At 39.9% G+C, this 25434-nt stretch overlaps 1 long non-coding RNA gene across 1 annotated transcript; it reads right to left on the reverse strand.

The window, feature by feature from the left end:
• Positions 1–7801: 7801 nt before the first annotated feature.
• Positions 7802–20581, reverse strand: LOC120869785. The gene is made up of 2 exons (XR_005722633.1): positions 20484–20581; positions 7802–8091 (listed from the first exon to the last, which is right to left on the reverse strand). It is a non-coding gene; the product is annotated as an uncharacterized LOC120869785 (long non-coding RNA).
• Positions 20582–25434: the final 4853 nt, after the last annotated feature.

A 25434-nucleotide genomic window follows, 5' to 3' on the forward strand; every position in this document is an offset into this window, starting at 1 on the left:
CTTTACTCCCCACCCTCTCCAGCATAAAATGGACTTTTAATATATCTCCCTTTCTTTTAACATTTTATTGAATATGTCAGTTTAGCCTCTCAGGCTTCCTTTGGCGCATGTGTCTGTAGGCTCTAGTATTCAGTACTATAGAATTAAAACCCTGGGAGTTGACCATCAAGCAAGAGCCTGCCCCCATTGTCCTGTCCATATTATGGATTAATATTTTTCTCTGCTGTACTCCAATAGACAGACCCCCTAGAGAAGCTAAGAACATGGTAGTGACCTGTTAAGAAAGCAAAGTCAGAACTGTCTAGCAGAGGAGGGAGCCAGTAGAGCAGTGGTTCTCAAAGTGTGGTATTCACAATGCCTGGGAACTTGTTAGAAATGCCATCCCTCAGATTCCACTCCAAGCCTACAGAGCCACACAATCTGGGTGGAACCCAGTACTCCCTGTTTCAACGAGCCTTCCAGATGATTGTGAGGCGACTACAGTTTGAGTAGCAAACTTTTTTTTTCCTAGTCGGGACTTTCCCAGGCCAAAGGAATCCATTAAAGTCAATTCCAGTTCCAGTTCTGCCTCTTTTCAGTTCCATGACCTCACAAAGTCACTAAACTTCCCCAAGCCTGTGAGGAGACCACACTGAACTTGCTGCTGCAGAGTCTCAGGGCTTCTCATGTCAAAGGCTGGCCCTACCACGACTGTCTCCATGGCTCCCACGCATGGGGTCTCAATGTGCCTTCTTTCTTCTCTCTTTGGGGACCTGCCATCATCTTTTCCGTACTTTGGGGAGTTTTGCATCCCAAGTTTGAGGACCATTTTAATAATAATAGTGATAGTGCCATTTAAATCCTTTGTGGATTTCAATGTGATAGTGATAGTGACATTGAAATGACAGCCGCAAAATCCACATGGTCAGCTTGTTCTTGGCTACTAATGGATTCAAATGAGCTTGCCCAGGGCAGGTACACTTTCTGAAAATTAGTATCTGTGGAACTGAAATAAAGCATTTTGACCAAAGGCAGTTCTGCTTGGTAAATGGCTCAGCCATATCTAGAACAGGACCCTAGGAAGGGGTTAAAACAAGAAGTGGAAACCATGTTTCAACTTTAAATAGGGCTCTCTCAACTCATCACTTCCTAACCCCTCCTCTTCTCCAGTAAGCTCCTAATAACAATGGGTCAGAATTCCTTGTGGCTCAGCGCAGAGTCGGACACGACTGAAGCGACTTAGCAGCAGCAGCAGCAGCAGCAGCAGACAGTAAGAATTTGCCTGCAATGTAGGAGACTAGGTTTCAATCCCTGGGTTGGGAAGTTCATTCCCTATTGACTGAAAGTCCAAGACAAGAAAAGCAGGACAATTAAGGGAGGAGGCGGGGCCCTGCCCAGACCTCATATCTCTCATTCCCAAAATCAGGAGACCTCCCCAACTACACATGCGCAAGAAAACCCACTTCTTGTTGCCTCGAGAATTCCATGGACAGAGGAGACTGACAGTGATCTCTGGTGGCCTCAGCCTGCAACACCTTGAAGAAAGGCTTGGATTTCCAGCCAGAGATTGAACTGGGTCGCTGCTGTGAAATCCTAGCCACTAGACCAGTAGTCAGTGACAAGGGCCCTGGTCCCTCGGCTTTGCAGAAAAGAATTTCCACAAAGACAGAAAGTAGTGAAGCAAATTAAGTATTTAATAAGAGGAAAGAGTACAATACATGTGAAGAGACACACAGGCTGACTCAGAGGGAGAATCCCTGAGCTGTGCCCTCGTGGAAGTTAAAATCACTTATATGGTACATTTCTTCAGGTTTTCCTTTGGCCAATCATTTTAATTTGCCTGGTTCTCAGTCTATATTTGGTATATCTCAGGATTGTCCACGTGTGCACACACATCTCTTAGCCAAGGTGTGTCCTACCGAAAAAGCAAATGGGTAGAGAATCCCTTGACATTTGGCCTGCAAGGAGCTTTTCTGTGGGCGTGTGGTCAGGGAGGTCTCCTGACTTCGGGAATGAGAGATATGTGGTCTGGGCATGACCCAGCCTCCTCCCTTAATTGTCCTGCTATCCTCTTCTTGGACTGTCAGTCAATAGGGAATGAATCTCCAATTGCTGTCTGTCACTGGGAGCACCGCCTTAACACTTTACCCATTAGTGCCCAAGCAGAAAAATTTTGTTGAAACACGGTGTTAGGGGAAGCATACTGATTGAAACTGCCTGCCCTGGCCAAGCATCATAGTAACCATTTGCATGAGTTGTTTTAGGACAGGAGGTTCCGGTAAGGAACACGGAACTAATAAGCTTCCACCAACCGGAAGAGTTCGGGAAAGGTCAAAAGGAAATACTACATGTCCAACCACCTCCCAGAATCCTTCTCTCTGGCATCTATCTTGGCTGAACAAGGCGCGCACGACCAGGAAGGACTCTAAGTCAGAATGATTGGCTAAAGACAATGAATCCCATCACCATAAAACCTGAGACTGCAAGCCATGTGACAGGGCAGTTCTCCTGGGTTCCCTTACCCTCCTGCTCTCCACCCAGGTGCTCTTTCTCAATAAAACCTCTTGCTTTGTCAGCACATGTGTCTCCTTGGACAATTCATTTCCGAGTGTTAGACAAGAGCCCAGTTTCGGGCCCTGGAAGGGGTCCCCCTTCCTGCAACAAAGGGATTGTTTCTGGTTGCTAATTCTCTAGGTTCTGGGCTTTTCAGAAGATGGCAGTTAACCCTGGTCAAAATGAAGCTCATCCTTTGGACGCAGCAGTGAGCCAAAAACCACAGGGTGTGAGGAGGTGGGCTGAGGGGGGGCAGGGAGGGTGCAGCTTCTCACACTTCCCAGAAGAAAGTTTTTGGCTACCTGAACACAGGCTTCTCAAATGTTAATGTGCATATGAATCACCAGAGGATCTTATTAAAATGTACATTTTTATTTAGCAGTGGGGGTGGGCCTGAGATTCTGCATTTCTAACAAGCTCCCTGGGGATAGTGATCCGACTGTGACTGTGTGTAGCCCACATTTTTGAGTAGCAAGACCCTAATGGCTCCATTGGTGAGGTCCTTGGCTAAGAGAAGAAGTGTGACAACATGAGAAATTCACAGCATTTGTGACAGTCACAGTAAGCATTTCAGCTGTGCTATCATCAACCTTCGCAGTGTAGGTTAAAATGTTATGTTACTCAGGAGTCTGTCTGCTTTCACCTTTTCCAGAAAAAAAAATAAATAAATAAAAATTAAGTAGTATGTGTGTGCTATTGTTTTGCAAGTGTCAGTGTGTGTCATATTTCCATTTTCTTAGCTAAATGTTTGCTTAAATGCGAAACTAATTTCAAGGTACACGATACAGAAGTGGGAGGAACTAGCATTACTCCCAGCCAGGGCAGTGGTTGGGTGGGTAGAGCACAGAGTTTAGAATCAAACGATTAAGATTCTCAGCCTTGGTCAAGCTATTTTCCAAAACCCTACTTTGGCCAGTGGTTTTCAGGCTTGAGAGGTTGAGTGCTTGAAAATCACAGTGTTTCCTACAAAGAGAAAATATTTATATTTTTTACATAACGACATGATACAATTTTACTGGCAGAAAACATGGCGCTAATAAAATAACAACTCACCCTAAGTCCTGAAAATGATCCTCAGTTTCATGATTTGTAAAATGAGGGTAATAACCCTACCTCCCTGGGGGAGACCTCTGATCCTTGAGTTGGAACCAAAGACTTGCCATGACGTCCACGGCTACTTGCTGCCATTGGTTTAGCATCAACCACGAACCAGGCACTGTGTTAAGGGCCTTGCAAACTTCTCATTAAACTGGACAACAGCTCAGCTAGGTGAGTATCTTTATTAACTACCGGTTACAGATGAGGGAACTAAAGCCGAAAAAGGATAAAGCAGTGGTTCCCTGACAGAGTTCACTGGCAGATTTCACGCCTCACTTATATTTCAATGGGTCAGTTGCCAGTGCATCCACCCAGCTCCTTTTCCCACCAGGAATTTGCTTTATTCATCAAGAAATTAACATATGGCTTTTGACCGAGGAAGTCTCCATGGCAGTATTAATCTTTTCTAAGTCAAAGTCCACCGAAGGCCATAGTCCCTCTTCCCAGAAAGAGAAGGAAACACGCCATCTTGCATTTAACTTCAGGGGGTTCATGAATCCCAAGCACAGCACTTCTATCTTATAGCGTTTAGAGAGACCAAGAGGGCCTTTTTAGGCATCAAGCTGCTACTCCACACACACTACCCTCACATGTTTTCCTTAGTAATTTTCCTGACCATTTTATTTCTCAAATATTTATATTGATAAAAGATTAAACAAATCCTAAATATAAAAATATTCCCTGGCACCAGGATGCCTATAGTGCTTCCAACTTTTTTAAAGCATCAGTCTTCAAAGAGCCTGTCTTTCTATTATTAGTAAAATATATCAGTCCAAATTAGGGGCTGTCCAGAGAATACTTGTCCCTCTTTCTTTTGGTATCCAAATAAAATAAGATACTTCTAGCAAAACAGCATTATTGCTTCCCCCCTGGCTTCTTGACATAAGAAGAGAATTGAGCTGTTGGCTCAAAATACAGAGATGAGAAAGAGTCTGGTGATTTCTATAACCTCCAAATTGAAAAAAAATAAGTGGGTGTGAGGAGGAAGGAAGAAAGGGAGGGAAGAAAGACAGAGATCAGATATTCATGTTTAGAATAATTTGAAATTAATTACTGTTACGCATCTTGTACACCCATGGTTCTCAAAGTGTGTTGCCTGGACCAGGGACACTAACATCATTGGGACCAAGCTAAAAAGGTAAATTCTCAGAGCCCACCCAGGCCTATTGAATCAGAAACATTAGGGAGGGGACTTAACAGTTTGTTTTGAACAAGCCCTCAAGGAGATTCTGGTGGACACTAAACTTCAAGAAGCAGAGTTGTGGACAGATCCTCTTTCACAGAAGGAACCTCCCAGCTGGTCCTAAATCAAGCCCCATAATGAAAGGAGAGTGTGAAGAAGAGCACAGTAGTGAGGGAACTAGAGTTCATGGAGTGACAAGTGCAAGTCAGACACTGTACCCAGGTCACTCCTTCCCTAAGCCCTGAGAACTTTTACTCTTGTCCCCATTTAAAGATTTCTGAAGATGTTCCGCAAGATAATGTAACCTACTCAAGCTTACAGACCCACCAAGTAGTGGGCTTACAGCAGGAAACGTGAAAAGTATAAAAAGTTATAAAGAAGAATATAGGAATTACCCACAAAACACTCAAACCACTACTAGCATCTAAGGCATCATTTGTATTTTTTTCCCTGTGTACAACCCCTCTGGATTTAGAGTTCAGGCTCCAGAGAGGGTTCCTTTCTCTAAGACAGACCCAGGAAATAACGCCTTAGCCCCCAGCTTTGTCCTGATTCCACTAAAAGACAGATCCTTCGGTTCTGCCTCTGATCATATACAGAAGGAAAAGCTTAGCTACTTAAACAAAGTCATGCTGAAACCTGGCCTAAAACAAAGTAGGAGCAAAGACTCAACTCTAAGTTTGAGCAGAAATGGACTTTGACCCAGATGTGGAACAAGCTAGGCATGCTCTGCTCCCTGTGCAGAGGACGGAGGCTTGTTCTAAGATGTGGGCGTCGTGTGCAGGGCCGAGGAGAACTGCTGACTCTGGTATACTCACCTCGAGTGCCTGCTCCTGCCAGGACACCATGGTCCCTGCACCACCAGCCAAGCCTTGTGTACCAGAAGTGGGGAATGGAAGTCATCAAAATTCTGGAAGGCGTTTTGTGATGTTTGGATGGTTCTGTTTAACCCCTGTGGAGACGGGTGTGTGTCTGTTTCATGCCAGACTCAGAGAAAATAGTAAAGATAAAAGACAAGAGACTGAGGCTTATAGATGTTGTTTTCATAAAGTGTTTTTGTTGCTGTTAAGACCACTTGTCCAAGTGTATCATTCTGAGTTTTATTTGAGTACTGCAAAAAAAAAAAAAAAAAGGACCAAAATGTTTTTGGACTGTATAGCTGTGGGAGCTTAAACATAATGAGCTTCCTTATTTGAAAAAAAAAAAAAAACAGAAGAAAGAAGGGAAAAGAGATAGAAAAGCTTACCCTTTTTTTCCCCAACCCTGTCACTGATTTTATGAAACCTGGAAACAATTACTGTCCTCCTACCCTCTAAGCCCTTAGTTTTCACCAAACATAAAAAGAAGATGAAGATAACCTGCAAAGATTTTATATGACAGAGATTTGTCATATCCAGCCTGCAGATAATTGAAATTTACAATTAACAATTTTGTCAGAAGAAAGCATTTTAGTCTTAGAGGTTCTTTATTATGTACGCTAATAGGACAATTTAGGATAAAGGCAGAAAGTGGATTCTAAGAAGAAAAGCACCATTGTGTCAGTTAAGGGGTAAAACAAGGCATTCCATAGGAGACGTTTTAATATATTTTACTTACCTACTTTTGAATAGACAATACAGTCATATATAAAATTCAGATGGTACAAAAGGCTAGATAGTGAAAAGAATCTTTTCACATCCCTCTTCTCCACTCCCCAGTTTTCCTCTCCAGGGGAAATCAGAGCGCTTAGTGTTCTTTGCATTCTGGCAGAGGTATGTTATGCATAAAAAGTAATAACATATATTCTCAGACCCTATTTTCTAACCCAGAGGAACACACTGTTTGATCACACTGTTCCACACCTTGTTTTCATGCTTAACAATATCTCTTGAATGTTTTCATTTCAGTATATAAAAGACTTGCCCATACGTGATCCCTACCTTAAAATTATGCCCCTTAACAAATTCCTAACTGCCCTCGTGTGTATCTGTTTTGTCGCTTTTTTTTGTTTGTTTTTCCTGTCTCTGTTTTCACTGTGACACTTCCTTTCTGTTCTTCTTATGTAGTCTCTGGCTTAAAGGAAGACGATCCATCTTTGTGCTTTAGTGACCCTAAGCTTTCAAGAACTCTGGTGATAGCTTGTCCGAAGAAAATTCCTGAGGTTGGGAGCCTGTACCTTTCTGGAGAGATATATATGTAACGGGACATAAAAGGATCAAGGAATAGGAACAATGAGAAAGCAAATCAAAACGAAAGACAAAGGCAAGGTGGAAGAAGCAAACACTCGGGGTGATACATCCCAAGCACATCAATCATCGATATGGATGACTGAACCAGCGAAACCTGTTTTTCCACGTGAGGAGTCTGATAAATGTGCAGCAGGGGTTCACAGGTTAAAGTACAACAGGAGGAATTACGTGTGTACTGCAGTGTGCACAGGGAGCTACAGAAATCAATACAGACTCTACAGATGGGAGTGAGTGTAAGTTGATACATTTCTAGTGTCCAATTTATTTATTTATTTGCTTTAATATTTATATTATTTATTTGGTTACACCAGGTCTCAGTTTGGCACGAGGCATCTTTGATTTCCATTGAGGCATATAAGATCTTGAGGTGTGGCCTGTGGTATCCAGTTCCCTGACCTGGGATCGAACCAGGACCCCCTGCATTGGGAGTGCAGAATCTTAGCCACTGGACCACCAGCAGAGTCCCTCTAGTGTCCCATTTAGAAAAAAACTAAAAATTAAAAGGATTAAAATGCACACACCCCATGGAATTGTTCAGGAACTCCTACTATTTTAGGAAAACAAAGATGAACAAAGATATCACAACATTTAAAACAGCAAAAACTGGGAACCACTTAAATATCAAACATAAGAATTATTGTAATAAATTGTGGTGCATCCACAAGCTAAAATGTCATCACCTATAAAACATGTTTATAAGTATTAGAAAATGTTCTCCATAAATTTCAAAATTAAAGAAAAATTATAACAGCAAAAAGCCTCACTCTGTACATTTATTTTAATGTAATGATAATAGCAAATGTTTACTGAGACTCACCACATGCCAGATGCTCTTTGCAGCATTTTGAATATATTAACGAACTTAAACCTCACAATACCATAAATGAGGAGTCATGATTTTTTTTCAGATTTGCCCATGAGAAGGCTGAGGTACAGAGCAGTTAAGCAATCTGGATGAGAACGCAAGGTTGGCAAGCAGAAGGCCAGTAACTGGTCCAGGTCTTCTGGTTATACCCACATGCAACGATGCCTTCCGATGTATCAAGAAACCTAGGAGGCAAAACAGAAATAGGCTGCTTTTGAATGGTGACCGTAGAGGAGAGAATGCCTCTCTGCAGAGAAAGAACTGGTCCTCTGAGAAAGCAGCTAACAGAAGCTTTCAGTTGGTACAAGCGTCCAGTTCTGACAAGGCTAACACAGGAAACTGACATCAAGGGGAGACAAATCAACCTAAGGAGACCGAAAGGGAGGAAGGTACATCAACTCAGCATCATAAAGATAATTCCATGACAAAATATGCCATGAAATTGCTCAGATTTAGAAAAACAAGCGTTCATAAACCTGAACTGACAAAGTGGTCAACTATTTATTTTATCACATCATAATATCTTTAGTCTATAATGATTGCTTAAGAGGAATGCCCTTTACAAGTGAACTCTCATTGTGATTTAACGTTGAATTAAAATATTCACAATGAAAGAGTAAAATGAGACTTTCTAAGATAAACAAAGTCTAAAAAACCCTAATATTCAGCTTACATTATTGAATAATTGTGTGGGAGACATTGCTCATATTTCATAATCTTTCCTGGGAAATAGGAAAGGTTTTTATTATTAATGTATTATTCTACATTGTTTTTAACAAATTGTTTCACCTACATCATTTACCATACTTGTCACCAAATGACTAGGTTTCCAGAAGTTCAAATCCACTGACAAATGATGATGACTTACCACCAGAGGAGCTGTTTTTAAAAATGAACTGCAGCGTTTCAAGACTTAAAGTTCCCATAATATATTTAGTAATGCCAGTGGTGTTAAGATAAGCCTATCTTCCTAAGATGGCTCCTGAGAAATCCTGACATTTTGTTTTAAAAGAGAACCAATCACATTACTTTATTATCACATATGTAACTTCGAGTTTTAAAAAAATCTGTTGTATAAACTGAGCTATGTGTATACACACATATCTAGAGTTTATTTCAAGGCTTATGGGCACAGTTTTCCCTAAAGTACAATAAACACTCTTTTCTTCTTCATTTCATAATAGCCTGGGGCTTCGAGCACACTAAGATAAACAACACTAATTTTCCAGTTGTATGTTAAGGCCTTAAATCCACCACATAAATATTCCAAAACCAACTCAGAGCAGTAAGCTGGTGGTGGATGGGAAGAACAACCAGAGGGATTACTCCAAGCCTTTGAGGGGGTGGGGGAAATGCATTTCTTGACCTTCTGTTCTGAATGGCTCCTTTTCATCTGGTTTCAATTCTCTTGTTTGTGCACCTTGCCATATTTATTATTGAATTCCTGATTTCTTCTTCTTGTTTCATGTTCCATGTTCCAATGATTTATGAGAAATTGCTGATCTAGATGTTATCTTTGGCATCCTGTGAGTGCACAGAGCTCCTTAAGAATGCTGAGAGGAAAAACGTGTTTTGAGTAGGGCAGTGCCCTGGCTGAATAGATGTCCATCAGTTTGTGAAAAATGCCAGTCACAGATTCCTCAATAAGATACATTTTTCTTTTTAAACACAGCAGTAGCAAGGGTATTTTCAAAATCACTGATATTTTTTCCTCTTTGGTGGATGAGTGTGGTTAGAAATAAGATGTGGTCCTGGAAACTTTCCTGGTGGTCCAGTGGTTAGGACTCCTCCTTTCAAATGGAGAAGCTGTTGGTCCAACCCCTGGTCAGGGAACTAGGATCCCACATGTGCGTGGTGGGCAGCCAAAATAATTTTAAAAACAATAATAATAAGATGATCCTAAAATAGCAATTTGAGGAGAAATCTAGTCAGATTATTTTTTAAGATTTTAGCCCAAAATGAAGTGGCAAGTTTTCTGTATCAGGCTTCTGACTTATTTGCTTTGACTAAGAAATAAAATATGCTAAAGACATTTCAGTTCATTTCTAAACATCTCCATTAAGGATGGGAGAAGGCAATGGCAACCCACTCCAGTACTCTTGCCTGGAAAATCCCATGGATGGAGGAGCCTGGGGTCGCTAAGAGTCAGACACAACTGAGTGACTTCACTTTCACTTTTCATTCTCATGGATTGGAGAAGGAAATGGCAACCCGCTCCAGTGTTCTTGCCTGGAGAATCCCAGGGACGGGGGAGCCTAGTGGGCTGCTGTCTATGGGGTCGCACAGAGTCGGACACGACTGAAGTGACTTAGCAGCAGCAGCCGTTAAGGATGATCTAATTTATAAATATGTAGGAAGTGAGAGCTTTTTTTTTTTTTTAACGGTGACCAGCTTTCTCTAGCTTAATTAAGTGAAAATTAATTAGCAAGTCTAATATGCTTAGGGAAAATTGTCTAATTAGATAAATTTTGTAGTCTAATCGAAATACTGGGGAATCTGTCTATATTTCTTCCTCTCCACTAGTGGGAGTTAAACACACCCTCCAGAAAACGTTGCTCTACCAGGCTCAGTAAGTAAAGTGGCTCAGTGGTACCAGTACCAGTGGTTCAGTGGTAAAGAATCCACCTGCCAAGCAGAAGATGGCAAGACACTTGGGTTTGATCCCCTGGAGGAGGAAACAGCAACTCCCTCCAGTATTCTTGCCTGGGAAATCCCATGGGCAGAGGAGCCTGATGGGCTACAGTCCATGCGGTCGCAGAGTCAGACAGGACTGAGCATAGCACATCAGGTATTTTGGGGGCTTCCCAGGTGGCTCAGTGGTAAAGAATCTACCTGCAATGCAGGAAATACAGGTTTGGCCCTAAAGAATCAGACATGACTTAGCAACTGAACAACAACTGAACTTCATCTTTCTAGACAAAGCCTCTGTTTTACCAAAGCTCTGTATCAAACACCCTAAAGCAGACTTGTACACAGATTCCTCACTAGGCTTAGTGTTTTGTGACTTTTTCCACAGAATTTAATAATTTCTAAGTGACTGCAGTGTGAGATGGGTCAATATATCAAGTCCTAACTATTTAAAATGACATTCTTTTTTTTTAAATTAATTAATTTATTTATTTTTTATTTTACTTTACAATTCTGTATCGGTTTTGCCATACATTGACATGAATCCACCACGGGTGTACATGCGTTCCCAAACATGAACCCCCCTCCCACCCCCCTCCCCACAACATCTCTCTGGGTCATCCCCGTGTACCAGCCCCAAGCGTGCCGTTGACATTCTTCATTCACTTCCGTCTTATTTCTCACAGTAAAATCGGGAAAGCAACACAACAAATGAAGACAGGTAAAGCAATTAAGGAACATTATAATAAAGTGTACTTGCAAGATACATAATAGAAAAAGAGAAAAGAAGTCCCCCTTTCTACAATAATAATGGAGAAAGTGGATACTTTTCCCTTGTTTCTGCCCTCACAGATATCAGTTGTGATAGGAAACCTAGAGCAATAAATACATTCCTAGTTTGGTAGTTATGCAAATTCAGCAAGGAAGTAAATAGTTAATGGTTATTTCAATAAATCAAATGTTCATTTCTGCAGTTCCAAATACTTAAATCCTAGAGTGCTTAAGAAACAGTTTTGAAAACTGAATATTTCTCCAATAAATTTAAACAAAATATTCATTTTGCTTATACCATTTTTAAAGTCTTTTTTGAATTTATTACAATATTGCTTCTGTTTTATGTTTTGATTTTTTTGGCTGTGAGGCATTTGGGATCTTCCCTCCCTGACCAGGAATCAAATCTGCACCCCCTGTATTGGAAGGTGATGTCTTAACCATTGGACCACCAGGGAAGTCCCCTCCAGTAAATTTTAAGAACTTGTGTATGTACCTCAATGTTGGTCAAAGGCAAATCTTTGATTTCCAGGGTTGTTCTTTATAGAACTCATCAAATTAGTTTCCAAAATTCAAAATTTAACTTTGGTAGGAACCAAAGTTTATTTCAGAGTCCCTTGGACTGCAAGGAGATCCAACCAGTCCATCCTAAAGGAAATCAGCCCTGAATATTCATTGGAAGGACTGATGCTGAAGCTGAAACTCCAATACTCTGGCCACCTGATGTGAAGAACTGACTCATTTGAAAAGACCCTGATGCTGGGAAAGATTGAAGGAAGGAGGAGAAAGGGACAACAGAGGATGAGATGATTGGATGGCATCACCGACTCAATAGACATGAGTTTGAGTAATTGCCAGGAGTTGGTGATGGACAAGGAGGCCTGGTGTCCTGCAATCCATGGGGTCGCAAAGACTCGGGACATAACTGAGTGACTGAACTGAACTGAACTGAAGGTTTATTTCTGGGTGGTGGGATTAAGTATGGTTTTCATTATCTTCTTTATACTTTCCTAGTTTGTATTGTTTTAATAGTATTTATCATTTTCATAATTTGGGGGAAGGGTAGTAGAAAAAAATTCTAGATTGCTTAATACATACTGGTGTACAATTGTGAAGAAAGGAGTTTTGTTGAGATAAGCTTTCATAAGGATGGCTACTGACCTCGTCTACAGCTAGGATTCAAAAACATAGCCATAGATATAATCTTGTATCTGTCTAGGTTAAGTACCTAAGTGTCTTTTCTAAGAATTTTATTAAGCGTTTAACTAAGAAGAATCGAGTAAAATGACCTATACTAAAAGGGCTTCCCTAGTGGCTCAGCTGGTAAAGAATCTGCCTGCAATGCAGAAGACCCTAGTATGATTCCTGAGTGGGGAAGATCTCCTGGAGAAGGAAATGGCAACCCACTCCAGTATTCTTGCCTGCAGAATTCCATGGACAGAGGATCCTGGCAGGCTACAGTCCATGGGGTTGCAGAATCAGACACAACTGAGTGGCTTTCACTGTCAAAGTTAAAAACAGAGCCCAAAAAACCTCTAAACAAAGCCCCCAATGTCAGAGTTTCCCAGAGCCCACACTAGTTTTAATTTCAAATTTTTAGTTTTTATGCTTTTAAAAGAAGATCTGGTAACATTTAGATTGACATATAATGATGTAATTATATAACATACAATACGTACATAGCTAGATAACAAAAATGCTGTAAAATTATTTCTACTCATTCTTCAATGTATCCTTAGAGAAATTCTGAGTGATGCTCAAATATTAACATGTGATTTCTGGGTAGTGGGTTTTGAGATGTGTCTTTGAACTTTTCATGTTGACTAAATGCTTTTTACCAAGAAAAAAAAAAGCCCCCAAATGAAACAAAAACAATATCATATAAACAGTATGCAAACAAAACTGTATTATCCCCAAACTGTTCTCTCTAGGATGCAGAAGAAACTGTGGATCAGAAATGATTAGAGAAATCACTAGGGAAGCCATGGTCTCATCTAGTCTTGTATTCTCAAAGCCTCTTTCAGTATCATTTCAGGGATACAGCTCTGTGCCCCTTGCTGGATTGAATCATGTGCCAGACTCAGTCCTCACTCCAACATTTTCTTTCTTTATATTGTGCTTGAATTCTTCGTCTTTCTGTCTCCAATTGTTCGAGTCTCATACTTCAAGAAACAATGTCTTCTTTAATTATATTGCTACTTCAGTCTCTAATTGCTGTATCACAGATCTTTGCAGATATGACTCTGTTCAGATGCCATAAATGTCCACTGTTGTTCCTGGCACAAAACATCTTCTTTTCTTTCAGACAATGAGTGCACGGGTGGAGGGGGTGGGGGTTGACTCCTGGACCTGCCAGGCAGTGCAGTAATTTTCTTTACAATGAAGAGATAGGCCGTCACTCAACCTCACAGGCTCTCTGTCTTACCTCAAACCAGTGGGCACTTATGCCCTGCCTCATTTTACACAAGAAAGTCATTCCTAGCACTTCGAGATTTTTCTTACTACAGATGGGAAATAGAAAAGAGGTCTTACATTACACATTCTTGACAAACTGCAGCAAACATCCAAGCCAATGGTGTCTTTCCTCCCTCATTCTTCAGCTTTGCTGCCAGTAAAGCAACCCCCAGCCCCACCAGCTCCTTTTCCTTTCTCCAGTCTCTCATCTCCACCCTGTGCTGTGCTTAGTGGCCCAGTCATGTCCAACTCTTTGCGACCCTGTGGACTGCAGCCTGCCAGGCTCCTCTGTCTATAGGGATTCTCCAGGCAAGAATACTGGAATGGCTTTCCATCCCCTCCTCCAGGCAACCTTCCCCACACAGGTATCGAACCCAGGTATCGAACCCATGTCTCCCACATTGCAAGCAGATTCTTTAACTGTCTGAAACACCAGGGAAGCCCAAGAATACTGGAGTGGGTAGTCTATCCCTTCTTCAGGGGATCTTCCTGACCTAGGAATCAAACTAGGGTCTCCTGCATTGCAGGCAGATTATTTACCAGCTGAGTTACCAGGGAAGCCCCATCTCCATCCTGCACATTTATATATTCAGTTGTCAAGAAGTTAAGGGTCTTCTTTACAAAGTGAAGGGGGATTATGAGTAATGATTTTATTTTCTCCTATTACATCCACACTAAGTGTTCATAGCAAGTCTTCATGATAGGTTTCAGCATCCTTGGTTTGCACTGAGGGAAGTCCAGGGTACAAATCCAGCTCTCTCTCTCCAGAGCATCGTTCTAAACTACTATACAGAACTTTCCTGTTCGATCCTTGTTCAGAGAAGATTCCACATGCCACAGAACAACTAAGCCCATGCCCCATAATTTGTGAGCCTGTGAGCCCTAGAGCTTGTGCTCCAAAGCAAGAGAAGCCATAGCAATGAGAAACTCATGCACCACAACTAGGGAGTAGCCCACACTCTGTGCAACTAGAAAAAGCCCACGTGCAGCAACAAAGGCCCAGTGCAACAAAAATAAATAAATTACTTTAAAAACGTACCGTACAATGTCTATTTCCTTGTACAATCATAAGATGTCTCGATAACCCTCACATAAATCAATGTGAAATACTCAGATATCAAAATCCAGGCAGTTACAGATACAGTATGGCTTTTATGATTTACGTTTTTGTTTGTCTCTTTGTCCTAATAATGAAGGAAAACATCTCAAGGTCAAGTCCAACTTTGAGGTTGTCTCTCAAAAGAAATGATGCTTGGACACCTACATAGCCTACCCATCAGCATAAGATAAAAAGAAGAAATCATTTTTGGGTACCAAGCTTTTATGCAGAGTAACACTAAGCCACACATTCTTAATCTCCAAATTTGTGTCTCCTAAATTGCATGCAGATTTTTTTACCCATTGAGCCATCTGGGAAGCCCTTATAAACATGCATGCAGTAATAAATAAATTGTATGTTGGGGCAGTAGAAGTGGAAATACAGTTGGTGAGGATCCTACACTTTAAAATCTGAACTTGAGGAATGCAGAAAAAGAGACTCAGAAAATCTGCACCTTTATTATCAGTCCTTATCGAGTAAAGAAACTGACTTCCCTGAGGTGTGAGCAACCATGGGAGACAGAAGGATAACAATGAATGAGCCTTTTGGTGGGGGAGGTGCGATGGCGGTGGGGGTTCGGGGGTGAAAAGCCACTCTCCCATATGCAGCTGGGTTGAAAGACATGTATCAGTCAGAACGGGCTGGATTTTGATGCAGAAACAAATTTTTAAAATCTCAGTGGCTTAAAACAGTGCTTATTTCTCGCTTACACTTCCATATCCATCACAGATTCGAAAGGATGTTCACTGAGCCATCAGGGACCCAGGCTGATGGAGATGCCATCTCAACGTGTGCTTCCACAACCACAAAAGCACAACAAGGGGCAATGGCAAAACATACACTGACTCTTACAGCTGCCACCCAGAAGTGGTATCTGTGACTTTTCTCTCATATTTCATTGGCTCTGGCAAGTCATATGGTACAGTTAACCTCAAAGGGAGTTGGGAAGGTGCAGTCTCATCATGTGTGCAGAAAGAGAAGTGGAATGTTTGGGAACTGGCCTGATGAGTACCACTAGGAAACTTGATGCTGTTTTAATAAGGGAGAAATAGCAGGCTGTTCTTCCTTAATTCTTTTTGCCTCCAAAGAAGGGCACAGGCTCTGTCTACATGCTGCCATGTTGGATTAGCCTCACCATTCTTTAGTGAAGAGGGATCAGTTAACATCAGAAACTCTCTGTACTTCTAACTCCATATTAACTAAAACCCATATATCAACATCAGGTTTAGTAAACTGCATATCATTCATTCCAAGGGTGGATTTAGTCATTTCCAGGGGATGCTTTTAGTTATCTTTGAATAAAAATCTTGAGTAAAGAGTCATACCAAAAAGTGATAAGAAAGGGATCATCCTATTTAGGTATCTGACAATTGCATTTAAGATCCTTAATACTCGCAACCATATAGTGCTTGTTAAAATATAATTTGACATAATCCTTTTGGAAAGAAAGGTGGCAATATGTATCATTCTTTACCTAGCAATTCAACAATTGCAAATCTATCTTAAAGAATCTCACATGTTTAAAACAAAACATTATGTTCACTGCTATACTGTATTAAGTTAAAATAACCAAAAATGCCCAATAATAGAGAAATGATTTAAGTAAATTATGGTAAATCTACGTGAGGTACTCAATAAAAATTATGTTTGTGGGAAGGATGATTACATTCTATTAACCAAAAGGTAATTATACAAAATCATTCCTATAGTGTGTCACAAATATGTTGAATGTACTTATATCATACAATGTATTTTTTTGTATTTATTTTGACAGTCACTGTAAGCAGACCACTTCATATAATGGTTCTAAAAAGACCATTTGGATATGATTCGTGTTATAAATGCACAACTGAAGGACTAGTATTATTTATTAATTAGTGCCCCAGACCATCACCAACGTGCTGACAATGTGAGGGTATATAATAAAATATTAAGCTGATTTTAGAAAGTTGAAAGATAAATGCAAAGTTGGTTTTTACCAAACTTAGAGCTCTCTCCGTCTCTCTCTGTCTCTGTCTCTCTCTCTATATATATATGTCTACATAATATATATATGCCTATATAATATACATAATAGACAAAAACTTGTTTTCAAAGTTATCAGAAGAAATTGATCCAGTATAAAAAGAGCTAGCCAGAAAGAAAGAATCTAGTAGATACATTATAAACATTGAGACTGTTTTGGTGCCTAATTCTGGGACACGAGTATATAATAAAAAATGCCTATAGAAAGGTAATCCTCCTATATATTATGACTTTAATACATTAATGCATATAAGATTTTTATATGTTTTATAATAATTTAAAAGTTTGTAAATGGTTACAATAGAAAAATCTTTAAGGGAATTGAGATTATTTAAGCTGGAAATAGAAACTGAGAAGAAAATCAATAGATATTCAATGAGGTAAATGTATATTTGTGAAAATGTTAATGAGCGATTCTTTTAAGGACATTAACAGTTACTCTATCAAATATCTGCTAAAAGCAGACAGATTTAAGAAAAATTAACATTTAAGAAAAATTAAGCATTTCCTAAATAACAAAGTAACAACGTTCTGGAATATAATGCCAAGGAAATCATGCAGCAGGCCTCCGTAAGGTTTGTTTCATTTGAAGGAAAGGGAAGATGGCCGCCTCTCTTTCAGAGTCTGAGGTAATTTTGTTTTGGCTGGGGATGACTAAATGATTTCTCTGTTGTTTTTTTTTCAGTTTGAACCATAGGTACCCTATTCTCTACATTACTTTTATAACTTTTTTGAAGCAGCATAAAGCCAAGACATTCTTTTCAAAAGCCATTAAGTTTATTTTCAGTCGTATTACGTATAATGAACTAATTTCAGATTTTTAAAAAAATTTTTACAGTACCTTCAAAAATAATTTTTTGTATTCTTATTTTTCTTGCTTACTAAAAAAAAGTTATAAAAAAAAAAGTTATCACAGTTTCATGATTTCTTTTCTAAAAGCCTTGGAGACAACTGTATTTTAAAATTCAGTACGTATCTGATTTTGAAACAATAATATGATACAAATAACATATATTATGTAGCACTCCCAGTGAAGTAGAGGTAGTATGCATAATCAAACATATTAATATTTTTGCAGTTACACATACAAATATTTGAACTAAGTGAGGTAAAGTCTACTATAAGATAACATCCTATCTATCTAGGTTACCTTCTCCAATCAAGTAAGTTAAAAAAATATTTGGTTTTTGGAGTGCATGAAAAGCTAAGATGGGCTTCCCAGGTGCACCAGTGGTAAAGAACCCACCTGCCAATGCAGGAGACTTAAGAGATGTGGATTTGATCCCTGGGTTGGGAAGATCCTGAGGGCATGGCAACCCACTCCAGTTTTCTTGCCTGGAGAATCCCATGGACAGAGGAGGCTGGTGGGCTACAGTCCGCAGGGTCGCAAAAGAGTCAGACACAACTGAAGCGACTTAGCACACACTCACAAGATAAGATACAGAATGTCTGATTGAATTTGAATTTCAGATAAACAACAAATGTTATAACTTTTTAGCGTATGTCCCAAATATTGCATGAAACACAGTTGGGCTAGAGAAGTTATTCAGTTTTTATCTAGAATTCAAATTTAACTGAGCTTCCTGGTTTTTTATTTGCAAACTCTGGCGTTTTGGATTTCAGAATTGCAAACAAGTGAGTGTGGACATGTATAGAGAAATGTCCTAATTGAAATACTGTTACAGTCATTCTTCCAGGGATAGGGTTTGGTTTGGGCCCTTTTGAAGAAAGTCACAAGAAACAAAGTTGTATTAAATATGTTTTCTATGAACAAAGTATGTAAAGTGTAAGATCTGTGCAAAGGTATCCATCTTAAAACTCTAGATATTTCAAAAATTATAAATAAAATGATTACTCTAAAAATAATTTTAATTTGCAGTTCTTTTCTGTTCCACATTAAAGTTCATCATCTATCAAGCATTCCTTTTATAAAATTCATAAATTCTCTTGTAACAAAGATATTTCATTCATTCGTGCTCGTGCTCAGTTGAGTCCGACTCTTTGTGACTGCATGGACTGTAGGCCTTCAGGCTCCTCTGTCCATGGGATTTTCCAGGCAAGAATACTGGAGTGGGTTGCCATTTCCTACTCTAGGGGATCTTCCCAGCCCAGGAATCAAACCTGCATCTGCTGCACTGGCAGGCAGATTCTTTACCACTGAGCCACTAGCTCCATCTAATGGAGAAAACATCTAATTACAGCCCTTCATAGAGCTAGGAATATTTCCATGAGTGTTGGTAAAACTCTAAAGTACATGGAGGCCGCAAACACACAGGCACACCACACACAGTTTTCTGTGCTGCTTTGTTTTTTGAACCAGATAAGGCGCAGAACTACTTAGTCATAGTTTTTGCAGATCCACTCCTTTGCTTAGATTTGAACTAAAATATGAAATTGGGATCTCTTGGATCCACACCCACTCCTTCCTTTCAAACCAAACCCTCAAAGCCTCCTCCCCGAGTAACTCTTACAGTCTCCTAGCTAATTTTTTTGAGGGGGCTAATTTTCCAGCCTTCATTCTTTCCTAACTAATACATGTTATTTTCAGACTAAATTTTCTAAAAACGGCCTTCGTCATCTCCTCCCCTTGCCCTAAAACACACATCTTCATTTCATTTTGTTTCTTACTCTATTCCACCCTGACTATCGGAACTTTTCTGTTAGGTAGTTAGAATAAGGAAAGGGAGTCCAAAATGGCGGTGGCTAAAAGACGAGGAAGAGAAAAGCCCGGGAAAATAGAAAAGAGGACAGTCCGAGGACTGGAGTGAGGACTTCAGGTAGAACAGCATTCCTGACTAAGCCCAATTTGCATAGGGCAGGCCCAGGGGGAAGAAAAAAAAAAAAACATATAAAAAGAGGAGCCAAAGGGCTCTCTCTCTCCCGTGCGCTAGGGCGCTCTTCTCTTCGAGTCTTTGGATCGATATGCTCTCACGCCTCAAAGATGGATTTTCCTGCTATCTTCTAAATGAAATGGAGCTGTAACACTGATTTGTCTAAGAGCTATAACACGATCTGTCCAAACCCGAGAGCTGTGACACGCCGAGGGGGCTTTATTGTCCATCACTCCAAGTCTTGACTTCCCTGGTGGCTCAGACGGTAAAGCGTCTGCCTACAATGCGGGAGACCCGGGTTCAATCCCTGGGTCGGGAAGGTCTCCTGGAGAAGGAAATGGCAACCCACTCTAGTATCTTGCCTGGAAAATCCCAGGGACGGAGGAGTCTGGTGGGCAACAGTCCATGGGCTCACAAAGAGTCGGATACCACTGATCGACTTCACTTTCACTTTCACTCCAAATCTTTGTTGTGACCAGACAAAAACCAAGGAGCATACACTCGCCTGACATTTTCCCTCCCTGCTCCCCATTCCCATCCATTCATGCTCTGCTGGTAGCTCCATTTCCCTCTGCTCATTCATACTTTAGTGCCTGGAAGTCGGTGAACAAACAAAGGCTGTGGAATCAGACTATTCAGCTACTTAATCACTCTGAGCCGCAATTACTTCATCAATAAAAATATAAACAGTATAGCCCTGGACGTATCTTTTTACTTAAGTCAGTTTGGGGGTGGGGTTTTATGTCCTTTGCAATTTCATGGGTTTTACCTCTTGGAAAAATAGAAAAGCAACCAGGAGTTGGCCTGGCCTCACAGGCGGACAAAGGTATCCTGTTAAACGTAAAAAAATTCACAAAACATTAACATTAGACAAAGTCGCTTTGTGACCATGAGAGAGCAAGGCAATTTAGTAATCATGTCTGAGAAAAGACAAAACAACACTCTTAAAACAATGAAAAGGATCAAATATTTCCATTTTCTGGCTAACATAAGGAACTGTTGTTGCTTTATTATTACAATTTTAGCCCCAGTGAACTTTTTCTACCTCCTAAGTAAGATTCATAAAGAAACTTAATCACATAATTACTCCTAATTCCTGACAACATCCAAACTTGAGGAAACTGCTTTAAATTCTCCCCAAATTCCCTAACACAAACTGCAATCCTAAACAAGGACTTATATGGATAAGGTTTATATGCATTTGTCTTGAAGCAAACAACAGCAAGGGTAAGGTCAGAGAGAAAAGACATCAAAATCCATTCCTTCAAAATTTTGAGTTTATCTCATTAGTCTTCTTCTTAAATAAGGATAAATCAAAGTTTTCTTACTGATTTTATTTTCCCAAAATTTATATTTAGCGTCACATCATTTAGAAGGGAAAACTTCGCTCTGGAAGTACTCCAATAGACATTTCTCAGTACTAATTTTATAAACAAACAAGCCACGTCCTCCTTGTTTAAGGTACTTGAATAAGAACTGTTATAATCAAAGGTTCATTTATTTTGAAATATCTCCCTCTTGAGGGCATTACTACTTATGCAACAGTATACTGTTAAACTCCAGCCCTCTGATACATACTGGTGGGTAGAAACAGAAATAAATTAATATAAACATCTTGGATGACAATTTGGCAACATCTATTAACATTTCAAAACTCATGAGTACTAAGACCTATAGGTAAGGACAGTCGCCAAAACTGTAAGCCACCTAAATGTCCAGCACTAGGTGTCTAGTGTAATGCATAGTGAAATCCATGTAACCATTAAAGTTAGATTAACCATTAAATCTATATATACTGACATGGAATTATCTCGAAGACATGCTTGTACAAACATACTTGTACACATATAAAAATACCTCCATATGAAAGCTGGTAATAGCTGTTGCCTCTGAGAGAAGAAATGGGTCAGGAGGAGGAAGATATACTTTTTCATGTATACCCTTTCTGTATAAACTGATTTTTAAAGCCATCTGTGTGTATTTTCTGTAAATCAAAAATCCAATAAATTGTTTTGTAAAATTTTGTAAAAAGAACTTACATGCAAAAAGTGTACAAATTTTAAGTGTGAAAGACAGCAAATGTTTGTAAAGTCAACAAAACCAAGTAAAAAAATTCATGTCAAGTAAAAGAGCACTAATCCCATGGAGGGAGGAGCCTGGTAGGCTGCAGTCCATGGGGTCGCTAAGAGTCGGACACGACTGAGCAACTTCACTTTCACTTTTCACTTTTCACTTTCATGCATTGGAGAAGGAAATGGCAACCCACTCCAGTGTTCTTGCCTGGAGAATCCCAGGGACGGGGGAGCCTGGTGGGCTGCCATCTATGGCGTCGCACAGAGTCAGACACGACTGAAGTGACTTAGCAGCAGCAGCAGCAGCAGTGTGTATTTGGAGAAGGCAATGGCACCCCAATCCAGTACTCTTGCCTGGAAAATCCCATGGATGGAGGAGCCTGGTAGGCTGCAGTCCAAGGGGTCGCTAGGAATCAGACACGACTGAGCGGCTTCACTTTCACTTTTCACTTTTATGCACTGGAGAAGGAAATGGCAACCCACTCCAGTGTTCTTGCCTGGAGAATCCCAGGGACGGGGGAGCCTGGTGGGCTGCCGTCTCTGGGGTTGCACAGAGTCAGACACGACTGAAGCGACCTAGGAGCAGTAGCAGCAGCAGTATGTGTTTAAAAGAAAATACCAGTCATTTAAAAATTTTGCCTGTAAATATTTCAGTATGTATCCCTTGATAAAAGATTTCAGCCTAGAGTGGAATGGGAGGATTTGAAATTGAGAATCTCAGGCATGCCCCCTCAGAAAAATAAAACTTAAGAAGAATAGAAAGACTAATTTCCCCAAACCTGTCTCCTGACTAATGAACATCCACCACGAATACCTCCCCATTTTCAGTGAACTTGCTGCCTGGACTTTGGCTGAACCCCCTTTCTTTGCACCTTTTGCCCAAGAATACCACCAGCCTCAAACCCTCAATGGATTCACGTGTAGCCTGGTGTGTCCTAGGCTGCAATTCCCCTGCTATTTCCAAATAAACTCAGTATCTAATCATTTGAGCCTGCTTCAGCTTACCTCTTCATTTAGACTGTCTCTCTCAACACGTATCATAATACCATTGATAAAATAATAAGAAACTTAAAAACAATCATAATGCCATTACCACACCCAGCAAAATTAACAATAATTAGAATTAGAAATGTTTAATGCTTAAAAATTTTAATATCCAATTCATGTTCTTTTTTTTTTTTTTTTGCTTATCTCAAAAATGTCTGTTTACATTTGAATTGTTTGAATCATGATCCAAAAAGGTCCACATATATATTTGGTTAATTTTTCTCTTAAATCTTTTTATCCTGTAAAAGTCCTATACCCTTTGGTTAATGCTACTTCTTTGTTGTTGAAGAAACAGGTCATTTATCTTATAGAATTTTTCACATTCTGCGTATAGCTAGTTAAATCCTTTTTGTGTTGTTTTACATGTCTTTATTCACTGAATTTTTTGTAAGCCAGCAAACAGACCTAGGAATCAATGTGTTTCTTGAGTGCGTAAATAAAAGGGCTCTATGATGCTGTACATTTGGGAAATGCTGTATACTTTGTAAATCAACATATGGAGATTTACAGATGAAGACCTGAAAAATCCTAAAGTGAGGAAATGTTCAATTTTGCTTAACTGTGCATTTCCTTCGGGTTTTGTTGTTGTTATTGTTGTTGTACTACCTATTATATTCACATGGAACTAGAGTCCTGTTTTACACATTCTGATAAACATTGGAAGAAAAGATCTAAACGGTCTTCTCAGAATTCCATGATTTTGTATGGAGCAAGACCCACTGCAGATCTTTATACAATTTGCTGACAGGTGGATCCCGTAGACATATATTATGTTTTCTATTTATAGAGTATTATACTTGAAAACACTTCCCTAGTGGCTCAGTGGTAAAGAATCTGCCTGCAATTCAGATCACCTGCAATGCCGGAGATGCCAGTTCGATCCTTGGGTCAGGAAGACCCCCCTGGAGAAGGGAACGGCAACCCACTCCAGTATTTTTGCCTGGGAAATCCCAAGGATGGAGGAGTCTATAGGGTTACAGGAGACTTAGCAACTAAGCCACCACCAAATATTTGAAAACACTATTCCTGTTCTCGGAAGTTAAGGCTGAGTTGATGAATAAGCAGGTGTCCAGAAAGCAAATGCACATGGCCATTTAAAGGAAAGGCATTAAAAAAAAAAAAGGAAAATCAGCTGTGTAGACTACAGTCACTGAGAGGAATGGCCTGGTGGGGATCACTGGGAGGAAGCTCCAGTGGTGAGGCTGGCTTTGCAGCTGAGCAACAAGAATTGGCAGCAAGTCAGAGCTGAAAAATATCCCAGAAGTCATCTGGTATTGTCTTTTCATTCAGAGAGGACAGAAAGTCCAGGAATAGGAAAGGATTCTCACAGCCAATGAGGGACACAGCTTAGGACTAAAACCCAGATGTTCCTGCTGCTAAATCTAATAATACACTGAAAAAGTCCCTTTCAAAATTATTTTTGTTGTAGGTAAACTGTTTTGTATTCTCTGTGGAAGCTTTCGGGATTTTCTCTTTATACTTTGGAGTTCTGAAGTTTCTTCACGATGTGTCTAAGTATGAGCTTTTCCTTTCATTCTGCCTGGGTTTCAGTCAGCCTTTTTATTATGAAGAGCCAAGCTTCCTTAGGGTGAGGGAAACCTTCATCGGTTCCTTGCATGTCTGTATCCGGGCCAGTTGTTTTGATTTGTTCTAACCAGTCGCCTTTTCTTTGATGTTTTATTCATTTTGAGTCATCCTTGGTTGATCCTTCCATATTTATGAATGAAAGATCCTGTTAATGATCTTGCTTGGAATTCATTTGAAATTATGTGGATTGGTTTATATAGAAAGGCACACAGAGGTAAATTTGACCTTGAAGTCTAGTGAGGGAGGAAAATGAGCAAATTAAAAATTCTGTCACTGTCAGAATGTCTATAGTGTAGTTTAAGCAAAAAGAAAAGGTGGTGGTATTAGTTTGTATCCCAGGAAATTTCAAGTGTGCCCCTCCTCCAACTTCATAGTTGCCTCTGGCTCTTTCTGGGTTGAGCTGGAAATGGAGTGGTTGGCAGAGAAACAGACTGAAAAGTCTGATGTAAGAGCAATGGTTTGGTGGCGTGGCTCTCTGGACAAGAAGAAAATTTGAGCCTTATTCTTCATCTCAAATGATACTCTAAGCAAAGAGTGATCCACCATTCCAGTTCTATAGTGGGCAAGCCATTAGCCACTGCAGTCACTCTTAGGGGAATTCAGGATAGAGAAAAACAGGAAATATTCTGTGCTTTTTTATACTGAAACTAGATAGTGAAGATTCATATCTAAGGAATAATTGCAATAAGCCCATATTCTTGCATCTTCCCATACACAGAAAAGCACTAAAATCATTAACTAGAGAGGTCTGTTCTTTTTGAATAGCAGTAAGTAATCTTCTGACATTAGACTACATTTTTTTCCCCAGCAAAACCCCTCATACATTTCATGGTTCCTCCCTTACCTCTTCAGAGCAGTTCCTCAAAGCTATCTAAGAGGCTGTCTCCTGGACTATAGTCCTCAGTAAGGTCCATGAATGAAACTAAATTCACAAATTTTATCTTGTATGTTTCTATTTCAGTAGACAACATGTATCTGCATTTCTGAAAGATTTATCACTGAGAATCTTTATAT

This window comes from Oryx dammah, unplaced genomic scaffold, assembly GCF_014754425.2.
Source record: "Oryx dammah isolate SB20612 unplaced genomic scaffold, SCBI_Odam_1.1 HiC_scaffold_2, whole genome shotgun sequence".
NCBI lineage: Eukaryota > Metazoa > Chordata > Mammalia > Artiodactyla > Bovidae > Oryx > Oryx dammah.